This window comes from Lissotriton helveticus, chromosome 5_1, assembly GCF_964261635.1.
Source record: "Lissotriton helveticus chromosome 5_1, aLisHel1.1, whole genome shotgun sequence".
In the NCBI taxonomy this organism is placed as follows: Eukaryota; Metazoa; Chordata; class Amphibia; order Caudata; family Salamandridae; genus Lissotriton; species Lissotriton helveticus.
The window spans coordinates 1,378,790,003-1,378,811,660 of record NC_136065.1 but is presented as its reverse complement, the minus strand read 5'-3'; the positions used below and the strand labels follow the sequence as shown (position 1 = coordinate 1,378,811,660).

At 45.2% G+C, this 21,658-nt stretch overlaps 1 protein-coding gene across 4 annotated transcripts in view; it reads right to left on the bottom strand.

Annotated features, from left to right (window-relative positions):
* Window positions 1-20,691, bottom strand: part of LOC144753632 (zinc finger MYM-type protein 1-like) — a 204,934-nt gene extending 184,243 nt beyond the window's left edge. For all 4 annotated transcript variants that reach the window (XR_013594440.1, XR_013594441.1, XM_078641259.1 and 1 more), the window contains exon 1: window positions 20,670-20,691. The gene's annotated coding sequence lies outside the window, so the exon portion shown is untranslated. The remainder of the gene's footprint in view (window positions 1-20,669) is intronic.
* Between the last annotated feature and the right edge of the window lie 967 nt (window positions 20,692-21,658).

The window sequence follows — 21,658 nt, the reverse complement described above, 5'->3', positions numbered from 1 at the left end:
GTGCTACGCCACTTAGACGCCACTTAGCAAGATACCCACACCTCGGTGATCATCACTCACAACATTTAATCACTTTCCATATATGAACAATACAAAGACAGCAAACTTCCATCCACACACCCATCATAGTGAAGAAAGGGCTTCACAGAGGAGTAGAAAGCTCTATATAAATGTTGAAATACAGTGCACTATACACACCACACATACAACACACATGAGTCACATACAAATCACAAACACACAAACTCCCTAGCTCACACATACAGACATTACATACACACACCACAACATAAACACGCTCATGCATACTCACATATAAACATGTGCACTCACACTCGAAATACACACACCACACACGCAACACACATATCGTCACCCATACACAACATACATATAACACACACAAGTAAACACTCCCCACACCCACACTCGCACATACACCCACATACACACATACATAACACACACAAGCTCACATAAACACACAACACATGTGACACAAACACCACACGCATCACATACACACACACAAAACTTATACCACACACAACACATACACACCACACAGGCACACCCTTACAACACAAACATGCGCACAAACATACATATCAGACACAACACTCACCCAGAGATACACATAGTCTGTCACTAGTTGATATGTTTTTGTGAATTAAAAGCAAATGATGCTGTGGAGTGGATCCGGTGACTTCAAACCACATGTCAAGCGGTTAATTTCACCCGAAGCCTAAGATAGCATTTTGGCAGTGCATCACAAGAACTCAATTTATCTTCACTACTGCGTGGTTTAGAAGGAAATACATAAAGAGTGATTTTTGTTTCACTCCAGAAAGTGTTTATTGAAAGCCTTATATATTACTTTACAGTCAGGTTTGCCCCAAATGCCTCACATATGTCACATATATATGTGCATACATTATTTATATATGCATACATTATTTATATATATATATATATATATATATATATATATATATATATATATATATATATATATATATATATATATATATATATATATATATATATATATATATATATATATATATATATATTACCTACTGGCGGTCGCCAGTAGGTATATATAGTTAGGATTTTTTCTCTATGGGTTTTTTGAAAATTCTATGTCTAATAACTTTGGCGTTTGTGGACGGAATTGGCTGAAATTTTCAGGAAAATGGCACATTTTGTTTCTGAGCAGCCCCTGAAAATTGGGGGGGGGGGTTCGTCCAGGGGGGGTCGAGAAAAAAGGGGGGTCCCAAAACGTGTTTTTAACATTGAGTTTTCCATAGGGCGGTTGGCCTCACTTTTAGCCCGAACGGCTGAATGGATTTGCACGAAACTTGGCAAAATTGTAGGGACTGGTAGCCCGATGTGCCTTTTGTAGGTCTCAATATATGTGCTACAGTGGATTTTGAGAAATTAACGTTTAAAAAAAGATATATATCTGTAACAGCGGACCGGGCAGCGCTCCAGGACGCGTACTTTTCGCGCAACGGAGCTTTGTGAAGCGAAGCTGATTGGTTCTCCGGCGTCTGTCAACATTCCAAACAGTCCGTAGCGGCCGCCATCTTGTCTCTCGGTAGGATCGAGAGACAAGAGGAGGCCAAAGCGAAGGGGCAAATGACCATAAGGGGGAATAGTAGATCCTCGCTGAACCCTAGGTTTGATGTGGAGGTTTTAAAAGGGCCCCGCGGGGCAAAAAAAATAAATAATAATAATAATCGAACGGCTGAATGGATTTGCACGAAACTTGGCAAAATTGTAGGGACTGGTAGCCCGATGTGCCTTTGCTAGGTCTCAATATATGTGCTTCAGTGGATTTTGAGAAATTAACGTTCAAAAAAAGATATATATCTGTAACAGCGCACCGCTTCGCGTACTTTTCGCGTTACGGAGCTTTGCGAAGCGAAGCTGATTGGCTCTCCGGTGTCTGTAAACATTCCAAACAGTACGTAGCGGCCGCCATCTTGTCTCTCGGTAGGATCGAGAGACAAGAGGAGGCCAAAGCGAAGGGGCAAATGACCATAAGGGGGCATAGTAGATCCTCGCTGACCCCCTAGGTTTGATGTGGAGGTTTTAAAAGGGCCCCGCGGGGCAAAAAACAAAAATAATAATAATAATCGAACGGCTGAATGGATTTGCATGAAACTTGGTAAAATATTAGGGACTGGTAGCCCGATGTGCCTTTGCTAGGTCTCAATATATGTGCTTCAGTGCATTTTGAGAAATTAACGTTCAAAAACAAGATATATATCTGTAACAGCGCTCCGCTTCGCGGAGATAAAATTATATCTGTATTACCTAGCTGTTGCTAACACCAGTTAGCGACGGCTAGTAGGAGATAGCGACCATCTTGGGCCCCACTTTGCATGTGAGTGATATTTATCACTAATGACATGCAAAGTGGGCATGCCAAGATGTTAGCGACTGGAAACAGTCGCTAACATCGCTATCTCCTATTATCAACTTTTGGAAATATTCGAGATAAGCGCGAATATCTCCAAAAAGTAACAGCTGCCCTGAGCAGTTCTTAGCCATGTTATCCAATGGGAGGTGGATAACATGGCTAAGAGCATTAGCTCGGTAATGCATGAATATCGCTGAGTTTTCAGCGATATTAATGCATTGCGGTCGTTTTTTATCGTATTTGCGATAAACCTTGATAATAGCAAGGTTTATCTGCGATAATTTCTGACGGTAAAAAAATCTTTGCAATGCATCGTTAGGGATAAATATCGCTTAACTTTGGTAATATGCCCCAACGTCTGTTAACGTTCGATTCGAAGGAAATCAGGAAGTGTTGAAAAACATTGTCTGCGCCATCTTGTCTTTTTTCAAATGCCACACTTTTGTCGTGCACGGCAGCCATTTTAGATGCCTTGACCAGACCCACTCTGTGCACGCTGTCGATCCTTAGCATGGCTCCCCACCCTCGCAAGCATCTCACCCAGGCAGTGGTCACCCCCGCTCTCTGTCTTATGCATGGGTAATAAACCTCCCCCCATCTGCGCTGCTCTTCCCTGAGAATCACACCCTGTGCCCGCCCGACACCTCCCTTTCGCCCTATTCACTACCGCACCCTCTTACACTTCTTTTCCTCTGTGTCCGATTGTCCAGGCCGGTCCTAGGCTATCAGCTAGCCCTGCAGATGTAGTTTATGGCCACAGCTGTAAAGAATCACCCCTCTTCAAAGGAGTTATAGTAGATCAAGGCCCACACTCGATGAGATCCGTCACAGCAGAAGCGTTGCTATTATCTGAAAACCATCCTGTATTGTGATTGGGGAGGGGACCGAGCGTGAAGCGGAAGATTCCAGGGATGACTCTTTGTACATCAAAGTTTTTACAATTATGTGTCACATTAAAAATATATAGCACTCCGACAAAGTAGTAAGATTATAAAACTTTAATAATTTATAAATATATACAAGAAAACAAAAATAGTAATAACATATAAACATTTTTAGGGAAAAACAACGAAGTAGCGGTCGGCTGTGCGAATAGTCCCAACGCAGCACAACGTCCAGATTTCCGGCGTGGGGCGTCGCGGGGGGTGGGTCATCAGTAGCAAACTGTTGTGCGAATAGTTCCAAGGCAGCAGAACGCGCCGAAATCTAGATGACACGAAAGTGATGTCTAGTAAGTTGCCACCCAGCAAATAACGGCGTGGGGCGTCGCGGGGGGTGGGTCATCAGTAGCAAACTGTTGTGCGAATAGTTCCAAGGCAGCAGAACGATGGCACCAAGGTGATGTCCAGTAAGTTGCCGCACTGGTTTTGGTATCCTACAATGCAGCTCCGAATAACGGCGTGGGGCGCCCCGGGGGAGGCGGCGTGAACGGGCCTCTCCAGGTGGAGTGTCATCTGTTGTAGTGGGGCGCCCCTTTACCGTTTCAGTTGCCATTCCGTCCGTTTTTGGTCCACTGTGTCAAAAGCCGCAATTCAGCTGAGTTGCGCCCACTCTTGCGGTGCAGCGATAGGCGGCTGTCACAGGACTCTCAAAATGGCGGCAGGCTCTTTCCTTTTTGGGCCTGGTCCACTGAAATGGCCCTGGGACACCTTGGAAATCGGACGCTTGTCTGCTAGGTCTTGGACCCCATTCTCGAAAGCGTCCCCTCCGCCTTGAGAATTCATCAAAGGTTTTGGGGGCCCCGACTCCTGCAGGCTTCTGGTGGGGAGCGGCTGCCATGATTGCTCGCGGAATGACCACGACGGAGCTACGAGATGGTGGTGCTCTCATGCTGACGCCAGTTTAGTCTGAAACATCCAGAAACAAGGTGGGGCTTTCATCGTTTGGGAAAAAAAAAAAAGTTTTCATCCAATGAAAAGTGTTGTTTTTAGGTCATATGATCAAGCCTTCCATCATTAGGAAACCAAAAGTAAAATGAACCAATGAAAAGTTTTATAAACAAGTCACATGACCTGTGGTATGACATAGGGTATAAAATGCGTAGAAAATACGTTGGCACGTGAGGCGGCGTCAGTAGCGGACCGATGTGCGAATAGGCCGAAGGCAATACAACGCGCCAAGATCCGGATGGCACCGAGGTGGTGTCCAGCAAGTTGCAGCACTGGTGTGGCCATCCTACAATGCTGAAAGTCGGCGTGGGGCGCCCCGTTGGCCTGTGAGTTTGCGTCAGTAGCGGACCGATGTGCGAATAGGCCGAAGGCAGCACAACGCGCCAAGATCCGGATGGCACCGAGGTGGTGTCTAGTAAGTTGCCGCACTGGTGTGGCCATCCAACAATGCTGAAAGTCGGCGTGGGGCGCCCCGTTGGCCTGTGAGATGGCGTCAGTAGCGGACCGATGTGCGAATAGGCCGAAGGCAGCACAACGCGCCAAGATCCGGATGGCACCGAGGTGGTGTCTAGTAAGTTGTCGCACTTCTGTGGCCATCCTACAATGTTGAAAGTCGGCGTGGGGCGCCCCGTTGGCCTGTGAGATGGCGTCAGTAGCGGACCGATGTGCGAATGGGGCCAAAGGCAGCGCAACAATATTTTCTGACTGACACCACAAGGCGCTGAGATGCCAAGATCCGGATGGCACCGAGGTGATGTCTAAGTTGCGGACTGATGTGCGAATGGGGCCAAAGGCAGCGTAACAATATTTTTTGTATGGAAGATACCACTAGGCGTTGAGATGCCAAGATTCGGATGGCACCGAGGTGATGTCTAGCAAGTTGCTGTACTGGTGTGGTCATCCTACAATGCTGAAACTCGGCGTGGGTCGCCCCATTAGCCTGTGAGATGGCGTCAGTAGCGGACCGATGTGCGAATAGGCCGAAGGCAGCACAACGCGCCAAGATCCGGATGTCACTGTGGTGGTTTCATAGTTGAGAGGCACTTCATCTGCAGTGGGGCGCCGAGATCCGGATGGCACCGAGGTGATGTCTAGCAAGTTGCTGTACTGGTGTGGTCATTCTACAATGCTGAAAGTCGGCGTGGGGCGCCCCATTAGCCTGTGAGATGGCGTCAGTAGCGGACTGATGTGCGAATGGGGCCAAAGGCAGCGCAACAATATTTTCTGAAGAGAAGACACCAAAAGGTGCTGACATTCCAAGATCCGGATGGCACCGAGGTGGTGTCTAGCAAGCTATGCAGTTGAGTTGTGTGCGCACTTGCGGCGAATAGGTCGAAGGCAGCATAACAATGTTTTTTGAATAGAAGACACCACAAGGCGTTGAGATTCGGTTACCACCGAGGTGATGTCTAGCAAGTTGCGGCACTGGTGTCGCCATCCTACAATACTGCTCCGAATAACGGCGTGGGGTGCCCGAAGGGGGGGGGAGCCGGCGTGAATGGGCCTTCCTAGGTGGAGGCTCGTCTGCTGTAGTGGGGCGCCCCTTTACCGTTTCAGTTGCCATTCAGCTGAGTTTCGGCTGCTCTTGATGCTACAGCGACAGGCGGCTGCAAGAGGACTCTCAAAATGGCGGCCTGTTCTTTGGATTTGGGCCTGGTCCACTAAAATGGCCCTGGGACACCTTAGAACTCGGACGCTCGATTTTTTTTCCTTTCCTGTACATGCAAAAAAAGGTAAATGCCCGGTACGTTACACGCTTCATCTGCCACGATGAACTCTCCAGAGGAACCGAAAAAAAATATAGTTGTGGTAACTATACCATGCATCGTCATATGGAGAGGTGGCACCAATTAATTATAGTGCTGCATAAAAGAGAGATTTGGAGGAGAACCCCTGACCTGCTAGTACATTCATCAAAGAAGTGGCACTGAGAGCTTCAGAGGCAAGGGAAACGGTCCCAAATATTTAGAAGAACTTTGGAAAGATTAAAATGACATGTTTAGATTGTGGCAAATTAATTTCATGTGGACAGATGAGTGTTACTCTAATAAATACAGCATATGAACATCATCATAGTCGATGGTTGGTAGAGACATTTTGACTATATCCTGGACCTGCCCGTCCTCGCCCAAAATGGCGCCGGAATAAATGGGACTTGTAACTCCTTGTTGTGTACTGGTTGCAGAACCTTGAAATCACGAGATACGTATGCAGTTTTGAAGCACATGGCGGGCGGGGACGAGAATTGATTGACTATTTCGACATCCCTATTGATATTAAGTTCTGATGTGTTATTGATTACTGTACTGTTGAAAGTTCGAATTAACGTCACCCATGGTACTTGCCCGCAAATGTATATCTAGATAATTTTATTGTAACTGGCCCTGTCGTATTTTAATTATAAAATGTACGTCCACCGATTCCGTAACTGTTAGACACCTTAGTTCTTGCAACCTAATGGCCCGCCCGTTACGTTCCTCTACAGTGTAAATGTCTATTCATCATATACGATTACAGTTTGCTCTGTGGCAGGCCCACGTGGTTATAGGCTCGTATTTGTATAATGACATTTTCACAATAAAGGTTTTTAAAAGAAAACATGGTAGTAGTATATACATTGGTAAAGTTTTTAATAATAGTGACTGTTTTAGAATCATTAAAAGGCAAGTGAAATAAAGCAGACCAATTACATGAAGGGTAAAAGGTATAATACGAAGGAACGCAGTAAAGATAAATGGTCAAGGGCTGTTGTGTTTTCTATTCCTGCAACATAAAGTGATCGATAAGAATCTCATATTCAGGCGTATCGGCGACTAAGACAGCAGGTCGACCCTCTTTTGCTCAACGGCTCCGTCATGGGACGAAGAAACGCTCTTTTTCTCGAAAAAAGAATATATTTTACTTGCAGGACAGTTGTAAAATTTCCGGGAAAGTACATTAGCCTGGAACATTATAACATATATTTAAGAAAAAATAATGTTCGGAAGTAATGAAAAGCGTAATTTTTAGGTCATATGACCAAGCCTTTCATCATTACAATAAGAAAAGTAAAATGAACCAATGAAAAGTTTTATTAACAAGTCACATGACTTGTTATGCTTACGTTACGCGCTGCGCGCCCCGGAAGACTTCCGGATGCGCTAACGCGGCGCGTCATATGGCGCATTACGCGACAACGCAGGTACAGAATATAGTCAAAATGTCTCCACCAACCAGCGGTCGGAACACAACCCCTTTCAGCAGGCTAAATAGTTCTGTTAAATGGCAACAGAAGGGACAGGCAACAAGAACCATCAGTCAAAGAGGGGAGGGCTAGTTCTTCTCTACCGGGTTACATTGGGGCGCTACCGGAACTGATCGAATTGGTAGTCTACAGTGTTTCTGGATGTTTCAGACTGAAGCTGGGGTTAGCATGAGAGCAGCACCATTTCGTAGCTCCGTCGTGGCCATTCCGCAACCAATCATGGCAGCCGTTCTTTATCGTTATTTTGGGCGGGGTGGGTGGCGGAGCCGAGCTGTTTTGCAGCCATCATTGTGTGGAGTTCAGTTCATCTCACTAGTTTTGTATTTGTCATGAGGGGTTGTTCCTAATGTTTCTATTTTAGCGAGGTCAAAAAGAGATCCCATTAGTGGCCTACTGATTTTGCTTGATTCCTTTTCTTTTTTTTTACACGATTTTTCGTTATCTGCAAAGACTAAACAGAGTATTGCGACTCTGTGTTTGTTTGTAAATAGAGAATGAACCAAAGAGAACTAATTCTAAAACAGTAAATACTTGGATAACAATCAATCAAATGGAGAGAGAAGCAGGCACGACGGATTACAACGGGGGCAAACGCCTGCGTTAACTACCTTTCACTATCTGCAAAGAGAGAGTACTCCTAATAGAAATGAGGGGGGGGGGGGCACCATTCAAAGCAGATCAGTGTGCATAAACACGAAAATGTTTTCACTTACCACGTACTTGACATTCGACAGCTTATGATATTTGCTATTAAAAAACCATTGAAATTCACTGAAAAAACCATAGGTTATAGACCATATATAGTTAGGAATTAGCATTTACAAAACCTTGAAAATTCACTGAAAAAACCATAGGTTATAGACCATATATAGTTAGGAATTAGCATTTAAAAAACCTTATTTTACTCACACAAAACCATTGAAATTCCATATATAGTTAGTTACACTAACTATATATCGCGCACCCGCAATCCACTGCTGATCATGTCACATATTACATCATTCATGACATGGTCAGTGACATCACTGATGACATCACTGATGCCATCTCAAATGACATCACTGATGACATCACTGATGACATCTCATTTGACATCATTCTTGTGCTAATACGATAAACCTCTTCAGACTCTAATATAACCTTAGATACACTCAGTGTATACAGACACTCACACACTGCCACTCATCCATGGAGTTACTCACACACCCAGTCAGTCATGCAAAGAAACAATCTCACCTCCATTTCTTCAACTATACAGTTAAACACACCTTACTTATTGAAACATATACTAACACATATTTACTCTCTTATACAATCCCTGATACAAGTTCACAATGATCGATACAACCACTCACTCATTCAGTGGCTCTCATGCACAGTTATTTATATATGCCAACTCTCACATGTACTGTGTTTTACATATGTACTTACTATGACATGTAGCATTGAGATATCCATTCACTCATCAATACACTCATGCACACAGTCAACTGCCCATGTAGCTGTTTCCACATGCACTCTTGACCTCATACACCTAGTGAATAAACTGCTCACACATCTATGCATAGAGTCACACACCTTCCAGCCACCCCCACACAAACTCAATCTCCCATAGAAATACTTGGGCAACCAATTAATAACACATATAGCCTCTCGTAAAGCTAATGATCAACACATGCAGCAGTTTACAGAACAACAGACATAATGATGCACAAATTAAGACAGTTTAGTCACTAACCCATGCATTCAGTGAGACACATTTAATCACTCACTCATACAGTCAGTCACGCACCTACTAAATCCTTCATCCAGACACTTATACATCCACTCATTCTTCAATATGTAAGACATATTTTAACTTTACAGAAACATACAGTCACTGGATGTTGTCATCAGTGATGTCATCAGTGATGTCATTTGAGATGTCATCAGTGATGTCATCAGTGATGTCACTGACCATGTCATGAATGATGTAATATGTGACATGATCAGCAGTGGATTGCGGGTGCGCGATATATAGTTAGTGCAACTAACTATATATGGAATTTCAATGGTTTTGTGTGAGTAAAATAAGGTTTTTTAAATGCTAATTCCTAACTATATATGGTCTATAACCTATGGTTTTTTCAGTGAATATATATATATATATATATATATATATATATATATATATATATATATATATATATATATATATATATATATATCACCAATTACCGCTCCGGCGCATGTAACCACCAACGGAGAAAGACACGGACTCCAAAATCAGCATACACTGCTGGATGCAGTGACTTTGTTTAATTATAAATGGTGCGAGATGTCGGGCAGGATGACGCGTTTCGGCTAACGTGTAGCCTTGCTCGCATAGCTTCCATTACCGCAGCAAAGAATACACATATTTGAGAAAAAGACCCTTGTACTTCCCTTACTATGCAAGGCATGGTGAGAGCATATGTGTAGCCCAGTCATCAAACAGTGCAGCTTAGTTTTTCATAATACCGGGGCCTCAAAATCATTGTTAGTTCCGCTCTTTAAGGGTTTCAAGTAGATATTTTCAAATATATTTTTACATTCTGGACAAAGATTTAACTACATATTTAAGAACCGTGCAGATATTTGTAGCATTCCATCCTCCTGGAAGGGAAGCGTTTAGAGCTCATAACAAGAATGGCAGTGGGAATTCACCTGGTAAACACCGCCCAATGCCTCCGCTAGAGCCGGATGGAAAATCGTTTTCATCAGGTTTACATGGGCATCTATCTGTAGGGCCAGAAGAAAAAAACTGTAACTTTTCCGGCAAACCCTTTTTAATTCGGACAATGTATACCCGAAGTACTGTTGGCCTCAAAAGTCCAGCAGCTAGCGTCATCGACCTGACGCAGTGCCACTACATATGGTAAGCAAGCACTAGCAAAGCCAATAGGTCTGGGTTTAATGTGCTAACGCCAGTAAAGAATAGGTATGCACGAGGTTGTGCTTTTGCATTCATTAGCAGCGATATGTTGACAGAGGCGGCAAGATGTAATAGTGCGCGCACCACGTGCAAGTCGCACAGCTTCACCGCCCAAAGAACCATCCCATCCCAAGAGGATGACAGACAAAGTCCAATTGTCTGGTATTGCTATGACGTAGCTGCATAATCAAGGAAAGCAACATTGGCTAAAGAAGTGGCAGTCATAAAGTGTTAGATATAAACACAAGGAAAACAGGAAGACCGCATACAGATGGTACAGAAATTGACTTGAGATAAATAAACTAAAATACTTTTATCTACGATTCCTCAGTCCAGTGATAAACAGTTCACCCATATATTGTAGCTAGCAGCTTCTTTTCACATGCCTTCCCTGCAGGGGCAGGCATCAGGCGCCCACAATTCTCATTCCTCAGCAATGGTTCTTGGTAAAATAATGTCATCAACATTCCTTTATACAAGCTTTTGCCTCTGACTAGGCGAAGTATTAACGTACACAGAATGAGCTACATCGCATACATAGCCATAGCATACAACTCCACAGCACCACATAACGCACTGTCCCTGCTGGGGTACCTAGGGCCTGACACGCCTCAAAAACGAAGCCCCCATTCATAAACCGCTCCAGGCAAGCCAGGGTAGGGCTTAAAGGTCCAGGACCACCAGACCACCATCAGGTTAGACCCTCCTCCAGCTAGCCCCGTGCCCAACAAGATCACTACCCCATCAAGGGGTAAAGGCCAGACAATCAGTCCAATGTCTAGGGTAGACCTGTTCTCTTCTGCTCAAATTTCTGCCTTATGCTCCTGGTGTGGGTGGGTGCATGTTTGCTTACGATGTGGCTCCCGCGGCAGGTCCAGAGCTTCCAGAGATGTTGACTGCCGTGTGGCCATGGGACAAAGAGGAAGCACTCTAGGGCCGCTTCCTTCTTAAGGCCTACTTCTTGCTTCGGCGCCCCGAATCACGTCATACCGGTCGCAAGATGAGAAACAGACCCCCTGATAGGCTCGTGCCCATGGCACGACTAATGGCATCCCTCTGCTATGGGCAGGGTACGCCAGTTCATATTACCTCATTCATAGCAATGCACATACACTGCATGGGAGGTAGAAGGTTACACCCAATCAGCTTATCACCTTAGATGAGAGTGAAATATTCCTCTTGGCTGCACCATGATGTGTCTGATGAAGATCTGAGCCAATGGTTGAAAGAGGATGGTTGAAAAAGCCAGTAGTTGCAGGGGGGTGAACCCAAAGCCAATTGTACGAATCTTAGGAAACAACCAACTTAAAAACTGCCTTTTCAGGCGACAATAGAATAGAATAGAATAGAATATGCTCTTATATAGCGCATGGCTACCCGGAGGCATCCCAGCGCTGCGGAGGTGCGGTAAGGAGCAGGTGGAATTTTATGGGAAAAGCCATGTCTTCAGTTGTCTGCGGAATGAGAGGTGGTTGGTTTCCTGACGAATAGGAAGAGGCAAAGATTTCCAAAGCCTGGATGCTTTGTAGGAGAAAAGGCGCCCTCCGGTGCGGGACTTCCTGATTCTGGGGACCTCGGCTAAATGTAGGTCATTCGATCGAAGACTCCTGGTTGCTTTATGAGGTTTGAAAAGGTTGTTAAGAATAGGGGGACCTTTTCCCTGCACAGTGGCGTAACGAAACTTGAGGGGGCCCCCCTGCAAAGCACATGGAGGCCCCCCCCCCGGCGCGGCCCACCATGTACCACTTTGCCCTACCACCCAGAAATCTAGCATATTTTAATTTGAAACCTCCAACATTTAATTGAAATGCCTTTATATTGTGTTTCTGTAAGTTCTAGTGAGAAAGTGGGAAACACTCTCAACATACACGCTATGCCATTTGCAACAATACTGTCAAAAGCAGATTATTTAACTGAGGCAGCAATCAGAACAATGCCAAGGAGTGATCCTATTGTCTCAGGAACTGACTATGGCTGAAGAACAAAGAACAACTATGAAGGGTCTGATATAGAATTGACAATACCTTGAAACTTTGAAAGAGAAACCCAAACCTGCAATTCCATAAATACTCGTCTGACAATATACATGAGAAGTACACAAGCTATAACTCAGTATCCTGCGAAAGTCAAGAGAAATAGACTGTTGAATTATCTGCATTCTACAGACTAGCGACGGTCAAGGGTTGTGCATGATAATAACGTGAACTGAGGAAGCAATTTCAATCATAAGGTCTTCATTAGTAAGCACTGCAAAACAGGTAGGCAAACAAGGCTGAGGAAAAAAACTGTTTGGATGCTTCAGAACACTGATGCAGATGTTTGTATTAATGTATCATTTCTGTAGGGTGTAGTGGTGGAAGCCAATCAGATCTCATCATGGCTCGGGTCCCTCACTGTGCCACTGGAACCAAACCATACTACACCCGACTGAGGAGCCAGAATCAGCATGAAACCAGTCTTGGGTTGCTTGTGTTCTGGTTCAGGGAGGACCCCGCCTTGTAGTCCTGGCTGGATTGTTCCTATTGGAGCAGAGTCAAGACTGATTTGCATATGGCTGAGTCCAAACTAAGGCGAAATGTAGTTCAGAAGAATGATGGTGTGAAATGCTACTCTGAGCAATTGCCAGTGGTAAAACAAATTGTAAGCATTCGTCCCATTATCTTTTGAGTTTGATGAGAATTTAAGCATGCATAAAGATCCTTCCATGCAAAAGAACATTAAAGGAAGGCCTAGGGCTAGATGTAGGTAATTCCCATTTACAGACTCTTAAATACCGAATTTTACCGATTTGGTATTTAAGAGTCTGTAAATGGGAAGGGGGCAGATTTAGGTAATTTTAAAATCTGAATTACCGAATCTGTAAAATTCGGTATTTACTATTTACAGAATCGGTAAATACCGAATCCTGCAAGGGTGCAGGGGGTGTCACTTTGACACCCTCTAGCACCACAAGTACAGGCTTGTGTGACATGTGGCACACATACATGCCCTAAGGGCATGTCTGTGTGTCACATTGCACAGGTGTGCATGCACAGATGTACATGCACACCTGAATTCGGTATTTTACCACACAATAGGATTGTGTGGTAAAATACCGACTCTTAAGGGCCTGTGGCACTGTAAACTGTGCCACCTACATTTGGAATTACAGAATCTGTATATTTATCGATTCGGTAATTTACCGAATCGGTAATTTTATCGAATCGGTAAATATACCGATTCTGTAATTTTCAGCCCCCTACATCTGAAAACCCTAATACCGGTCGGAAACGGCCAAAGGCTCCTACATCTGGCCCCAACTGTCTTTGCATTTCTACTTTCAACAGACAAGTGAAATTAGCTCACTGTCCATGTGGAGTTCCGATATTTTTTTCTTCATCCCTAAGAATACAAGATGAACTTGCAAAGTGCTATGGATATGACACTATCATGCAAAGATGGATAATTATTCTGTTTGCCCACATTTTCAAACTCAGCTTCACATTCTTGGGGTGTCGGAAATAGCACGTACACAATAAAGTTAAAAAAATTGAATCCTCTGTAAAAAAAAGAATTCACTGCTACAGGAGAGGAGATGGGAATGGTGGAGGTATTACACCATTAGGGTAGGAGAGCAGAGGAGGGGAGGGGCTACTATGCCAGATGGACAAAAAGCATAAGGGAAAGACGTGTCATGTGTCTAGCAACAAGACGGAGAGCTCCCAGTGGCAGGAGAACAGGAGTGTCAGGAACTTTGAGAGTTGAGGGTTGTTGGTTATTGCTGTAGTGAACACTTTCTCTCCAATGTAGCGATCTTCGAGAGTGTAAGAATATCAGACTAATGATTACACTATTGATGAAAAGAAACAGAAAGGGGAGAGACATACAAGTGATGTTTTGATAGAAGGGTGTGGATTGGTAACAGTCTCAGAGTCGGGGCATTATATCACCTGTAGAATAATGTGTGGAAGTGAACGTCCGTCCCGTTAGCAGCACGTAGCTTAATAGCATGCAGCATTAACAGCAGGCACATTATATTGGGTAGCTGTGTGTTTGTCTCTTGTTAAATGTTATTTCACCGTAAAAGAAGACGAAGAAGGCGCAAACTTTAAAAAAAAGTTAATTTCAGTACAATTATCAGGTTCTATAACTTCTGAACAACGATTTTTCCTTATTTCTCTTCTGGCTGTGGTGCCCCTATTGAGACGAATAACTACGTCACCACCCTGTTCATGGATGGCTCTTCCCCTATTAATGGACAATCCCTCTCTGGACAGCGTCTTCTGAGGAAAGATAGATTTGGCTTCATTGTGGTGAAAGACTGCAGTCAAGTTATTTTCTGGACTCCTTTGAGGAGGTTATTGGTTGATAAGCGGCATTTCTGCGAGAATGGCTCTTCAGTAGAATTGGCACAGAAGAAGAAATATGTTCGCCCCCACCCCTCCCCAGCCCGAAGGGGACCATTCACTAAGTGGACACCTCACGGTGTTTAATGTGGATTTATACCAATCACATGCTCTTTTTTCTTGCCAATGTACTGCGGGTATAATATAATGGCTAGAAATAATGTGTTTCAGAACTTTGAAGGAAATTTACTGATAACTGACACCAGGTCCAGATTGACCATACTACTAAAAGGGCATTTCCCCAATGGACCGCAGGCCTGGGGATGTTTCCCGGGCAGCATAGACAGACACATTCCAGAAGTGATACCCCAGGCATGCTACTAACCAACACGTCCTCAGTAATGGATGGCATATGAAGTGTTCGGTCACCGCTCTAACAGGTGGAAAGTATTGGGGCGGTGAAAGAGCACCTTTGTATCTGCTGGCCCCTAGAAGTCGTCTCCAAACTAAATATATCAAACTTTCCCAATAAATGAACAATGGCGCTTCATGGAGACCTCTGTGGAAGGATGTATGACAGTATTTAACCCTCCACGCTAGACACTGCCATCTACATTGTTCTCTGGTCACTGAAGAACCTACACTCTCGGGACCTTTTAATAGACCGCAGAAGCAAGGTTTGGTGGTGAGCCTTGTGTCTGAAGCCTGTGGAGGGTATGGAAACATAGTGTAGCATTCGGCTTTCCATATTTGGTATGCACACAGAGGGATTTTGTTGGCATGGCAGTGTGAGAACATCCTTAATCAAAAGGAGCGCGTTCTGGTGCTCTCTGTTGGCGCCTTTACACAGCGTGAATGATGGTGGTCCTTTCCATCGGACAGACCCAAGTAGCCCTGAGGCAGTGGCGCCACTAGAGGGGTGCGGGGGTGCGGACCGCACCGGGTGACACCATCATATGGGGTGACACGGTGACAACAAAAAGGATTGTGGAGGTAAGGGGCACGGAGGAGTGCGTTGCAGTGCAACAGTTAATAAACCTGAAGTCATACGCCCGCCCTCACGCTGCCCTACCCCTTGAAAGATTTCCATTTCCGGGCAGCACGCACGATAGCACCTCAGACGGTAATTGTAATGACGCTTCAGCCTGTCCTGGGACAGGAACTTAGGTTGGTTTGGCGAGTGGGGAAACTGTTGATAATGACGTCTGCGCTGAGCTATAGTCTGTAAAAGCCCAGCGGGGCCATTATCTGTTGAAGTTGTGGCATGTTCCTGTTCCAGTGGCTCGCAGCACCGAGCGCGCAGGCAGGTGGTTCCTCTGTTTGTTGTTTGTCACAGTATGTACTCGGCAGCCAGAGCTGGCCTGAAGAGCTGAAATGCTGGTGTCCAAGTGTCAGGGTTTTGCCATATCACCATTGCTCACAACTGCTCACCGGTGTGACTTCACAGCAACTTCACAGTAGCCCTGGATCGGTAAGCACAGGTCTGTGGAGAGGCAGCGAGGGTGGTATTTGGTGAGGCAGGGAAGCCGGTGGTGAGGATCTGTACGCTGAGCCGGATCTCGCCAGGCCCCCCGCAAACAGCAACCAGGCCATTTCCGCAGGGCCTGGGCTCACTCTCTGCGGCAAGCTGCTACAGCTGCCACACTCAGTCATGCGCTCCACTCACCCCTTGCCACTGTTCTTTTCGCCTTTCGTTCTCTGCTCTCTCCTTGCTCCACTCCTCTCTGACTCTGCTCCTCCGAGATGGCTTCCGGGTGATCCCAGGCGTCCCGAGTGTACCTGGTAGCCGGCCACCTCATCCTCAACCTCAGCAGGCAGGCAGGCTTCCATACAGCCGGACAGGCTCCTTAGAATAGGGTGACCAACCGTCCATAAATTTCACTGACCATCCGTAATTGGGACCTCACGTCCGTTGTCCGTGAGGATCCCTTTTACGGACGCCGTTTGTCCGAAATTTTGGCCATCACGGGGAGCAGCACTGCTCCCCTGTGAGAAGCCTCAGCCCCTTGATGCTGGCGCATCGCGCTCCTCCTGGAGCACAAGAGCAGCCTCACCCGCCCTTTGAAATTCTGTATGGAGCTGATTGCCACATACAGAATGACAATGTGGCAGTCTGGGGGTGTTAAAGCATGTGGCAGCCTCCTCCTACCTTAGTGTACAGCAGGGCATTCTGTTAAAAAAAAGGTAAAACGCCCATGCTGCAACGTGAAAAAAACTGTTTATTTAAAGAAGCCTGAAAAACAAGTAAAAAAGAAGGCATTATCGTTCTTTTACTGTCACATCATTTTAGAGTGAGGTATTTTCAATATTATGCAACAAACTGAAATGATGGACCCTTCCTAGAGTCAGCACCTGACTAACTTTCTCCCAAAAATATTCGATATCCCTTAAATTAATGAAGGGGATTGTGTGCACACTGAATGGCACCCATCATCACTGTGCCGATTCCCCAAGGAATTTTAGTACAATAAAAAAACAACCGCAAAGGTGCACCACAACAAATAAGATAATAAGTGCAAAAAGTATTTAAGCACAATAAAGAAATATAACATGAAGAAATGTTGTTAGTCTTCTTTTAATCTTTAATTTTCAATTTGCAGTGAAATATAAACAGCCGACGCGTTTCGTCCCAAGCCGGGACTTCTTCAGGGCTTTGAGTCTATAATACGTCGCTTTTGAAGGCAGGATAATGTAAAGGGAACCGGAGTCCAAGGATTGCCTTCCCAGCAACTTTACTCCTGATGTGTGTTATTTCGTAGCAATGTCGAATTTAAGAGGTTTGGACTGTAAACATGCTAATAGGCGAAAATGGCAATGTTTATCAAATGTTCCTGAGTGGTGAGCACGGTCTTGCCACCTTAATTGTATACCTGTCTTTGGTCAACTACTGAGTGATCTATAGATCTAGTAGAGGACTGGAGGTCCTATTAGTCCATGGGAGTGGGGTATGGGCACTGTATTCCAGCAGGTCGTTCCTGATAAAACGGCCGGCGTCCATCCACATCCCTCGTTCCAGCGAAACACCCCCAGCGACGTTGTGTTCCTACAGGAGTAAAGTTGCTGGGAAGGCAATCCTTGGACTCCGGTTCCCTTTACATTATCCTGCCTTCAAAAGCGACGTATTATAGACTCAAAGCCCTGAAGAAGTCCCGGCTTGGAACGAAACGCGTCGGCTGTTTATATTTCACTGCAAATTGAAAATTAAAGATTAAAAGAAGACTAACAACATTTCTTCATGTTATATTTCTTTATTGTGCTTAAATACTTTTTGCACTTATTATCTTATTTGTTGTGGTGCACCTTTGCGGTTGTTTTTTTATTTTCAATATTATATTCAACAAAGCCCTGGTTACTGCTTTTTCATTTTAAGCAACTAACACCTATTGACAAAGCCAACAGTCCTGGCTTCTTGTTTGTGTATACATCTGGATGCAATGACAGAAACAACATAATACCAGTCTGGCGGAAGACTATGCTAAGCGCAGATTTTTTGCCTAGGTGTTTTAAACCACGCCCTTTGAAGAGACCCCCAAGTTTTTTTACACCACTTAACGCCCTGGAAACAACACCATGTCACAGTCACCTCGCATCCTGGCACTGTGCATCATGCGTAACTCATGACTTCTACGTTTTCAGATTGCATATGTACAGTGGCATAGTGAACCCTCTCCCAACCCTTGCTTTAGGAACTACAGCAGGGGTGAAGTTCTTGATGGGCCTCTTCTGTCTGTGACTCTGCAGACAAAGGCTCAGCTCATAATGTGAAAAGGTGGGAAAGTAAATAAGTAAAGGAATGTGTGAATGGATGGATGGATTACTGAAAGGAAAGGATGTATGGATGAATGAAAGTGTGAATGGATAGATAATAAAGGAAAGGATCGATGGATGAGTGAATGAGTGGAAGTATGGATGAGCGAAAAGGTAAATAGATGGATGGGTGGGTGGAAGGGTAGATGATAGGAAAGTGAATGGGTGTATGGATGAGTAAGTGAATGGATGGGTGAAAAGGTAAATGGCTGGATGGGTGAGTGAATAGATGGATGGGCGGAAGAATGGATGGATGACTGTACGGATGGATGGGGTGAAAGGGTGGGTAGATGAATGATGGATGAGAGAAAGGGTGGGTGAAGGGATGGATGAGTGAAATGATTGATGGAAGGACATATGGTGGATAGGTTTGCAAATGGTTGATATAGATGGGCACACAGATGGAAGGACAGAATGGAACGATGGATGAAAGAATGATTACACCTTGTAGCACCCATTATATTAAGTAACATTTCCTATACAATGACTTTCACGTTAATATGAGTCATTGTCTCTATATAATGTGTGCGTGATGTAACATACTCCGACACCCTGCCCTACATACTTGGGATGAGTAACACTATAAAAGAAATTAAATACACATGAGAGAAGGTCTAAGTGAAGATGAGGGGCACCAATGGAGGGTGGTAGCAAGGCCGGACTGGTCAGACCGGGCATTGGGTGTTTCACTGGGAGGTGGAAAGGGGGGGAGAGCGGTTTTGTTAATGGGGGCTGGCACTGCAAAGCTCCTTGTATGTCCAGTAGTTTTCAATCAACAATAAAAGCGGCCACACTTATATTCAGGTGTGGTTCACCATTGTCTGGTGACTAATGTACCTGCTGGAGCGAGATGCTAATTTTGAATCGTCTAAGGTAGCGAGCTGCGGCCATACTGAAAAAACGTGACGCGCATGATTGTCTCAACCTAATATAAACTTATTTTGACTGGTACTTAGGTGGTTGTCTATTTACTTACTTATATACTCTTGCGCGACCACCTCTGACGTGTCTGTAAAACGTAACTTTTGTCCCGAAGTTTTGTCCTGAATTTTGACCCTTTGTGCTGAATTTTAGTCCTGAATTTTGTCCCTTTGTCCTGAATTTTTACATTCACCGACCTGAATTTGCACCAATGCCAGTTGGTCACCCTACCTTAGAACCGGACTGTGACCTTTGCAGCACCGCACCACAGCTCCATGAGCAATTACTTCAAACTGTACTTGATCTGGCAATATCAATAAAACGTATAGTTTATGTCCTTTAAACATTTCAAATGAAAAAGTGCTCCCCATTTCAGAGCTTGTGGTCAGATTTTGAAGCTCTTTGGAACAGACTTTTTCCACCTCGCATCTGCCCCCTTTATAGGTGCTGGTACTGCCTGGCACAGCAAAGGCGACAGGGCCCAAACAATAGAACAGCCTTACCCTGGACCCTTTGCTGTTATCAGTTGGATGTTCTACTACCAGGAGAATATAACAGACTGGAATGGTTAATAAAAAATAAACGCCAGGCATTTTGCCTTCTTAAATTCCAACAACAAGCAACTTTCCCACCTGGTAATAACACGACCGTACCACTTACAATTGCAATTTGCCTATCACAAAAGGCAAGCAGCTTGAACACTATGCAAAGTCAGACATGGTTTGCATACATTACGTTATCGGCATTTGTATAGCGCCGCGCATTTCTTCTACTGGTATGGACTTGTAGCGCTGTTGTTACCAGTGGCATCTTTTCCATAACGTCAGTCAGCGTCCCTGTTGGAAGAAGTCTGATCATTTTACCGGATATGTACAACAGCACACGGGGTGTTTACACTACCTACTTCAAAGTTCAAACAGGGTATTACTGTGCGTGCGTGGCATCAGAAAGAAGGGATTTCTTTAAAGTCTCACTCTGCCAGCCAGTCTCCCGCCGCCCTCCGATCTCAATGCTGGGGATAATGTGTGACCTGGACCACTTTAAATCTTAACACAAAACCTAGTTTATTATCCCAGCGTTAGGGCAGCAGTAAATCACTCACCTGACACCTGAGCTGAGCTCTATCGGCGGGGCCTGGCCCACAGTTCTGTTAGCTGGTGTTCAAGGGCGCAAGCGGGACGAGCAGAGAGGCTGTGACCAGCGCAAGGCTAGCTAGCCAGGCAGGGGACCAGGGTATACTTTAAATGATGGCTACAGGGCATGCCCGGTTGGTGACGCAGTGGACTTGGTCTTCTCTTGTTCGATGACACACCTTACTCGTCCACACGCATTGCGCATGTCATGAGTCATGACAAATATAATCAGGGGCCGGGCATTAGTCACCAGCCCTGCCCCCCCCCCCCCCCCCCCCCACAACCTAACGAGCGCATACTGTCCCGGGGCCGGAAGGGGGAAAGTGAAACAACCAGCGCACCCATCCCGTAATTTATTAAATATAAAGTGACTTCACTGCAGTCCTGCTTCACTGAGCCTCGCCCTGACTGCACCATGAATAAAGAGCCTCGCTCTCAGCCTCAGGCAAGGGGCCCCGCACCATTACCAGTTGCAAGAGCCTCACTGGGCCCCTGCCGGGCGCATGCACCGTTTAACTAGCCTCCCGGCCGGGGCCCCGCCCACACCATTTGCAAGATCCAAGAGCCTCAGGGGCCCCGGCCGGGGCCTTGCAATTTCTTAAGAGCCTCACGTCACGGGGCCCTGGCCGGGCCCGCGCACCATTATAACTAGCCTCAGAGTCAGGCCAGGGCCCCGGCGGGGGTGCAACAATCAGTTAAGAGCTCAGCACAGCGGTGCGCACAGCGCACCATCATTGATGTATTGCTTAGGCAGTCAGCGCAGTGCCATGCATCGGTCATGATTTCACAGAATTCTTTCTCAACAGTTTTTCTTACCTACATGAGTCTGATATTACTCACAACTCGGGCGGGATTTCTCACTGAATTTCTACTCATCCCAGAGGTGAATCCTAAGGTCGAGAAATATCTATTTTGTTTGGTAAAATGACAATTATAGGAGCTCTGTCTTTGGAATAAA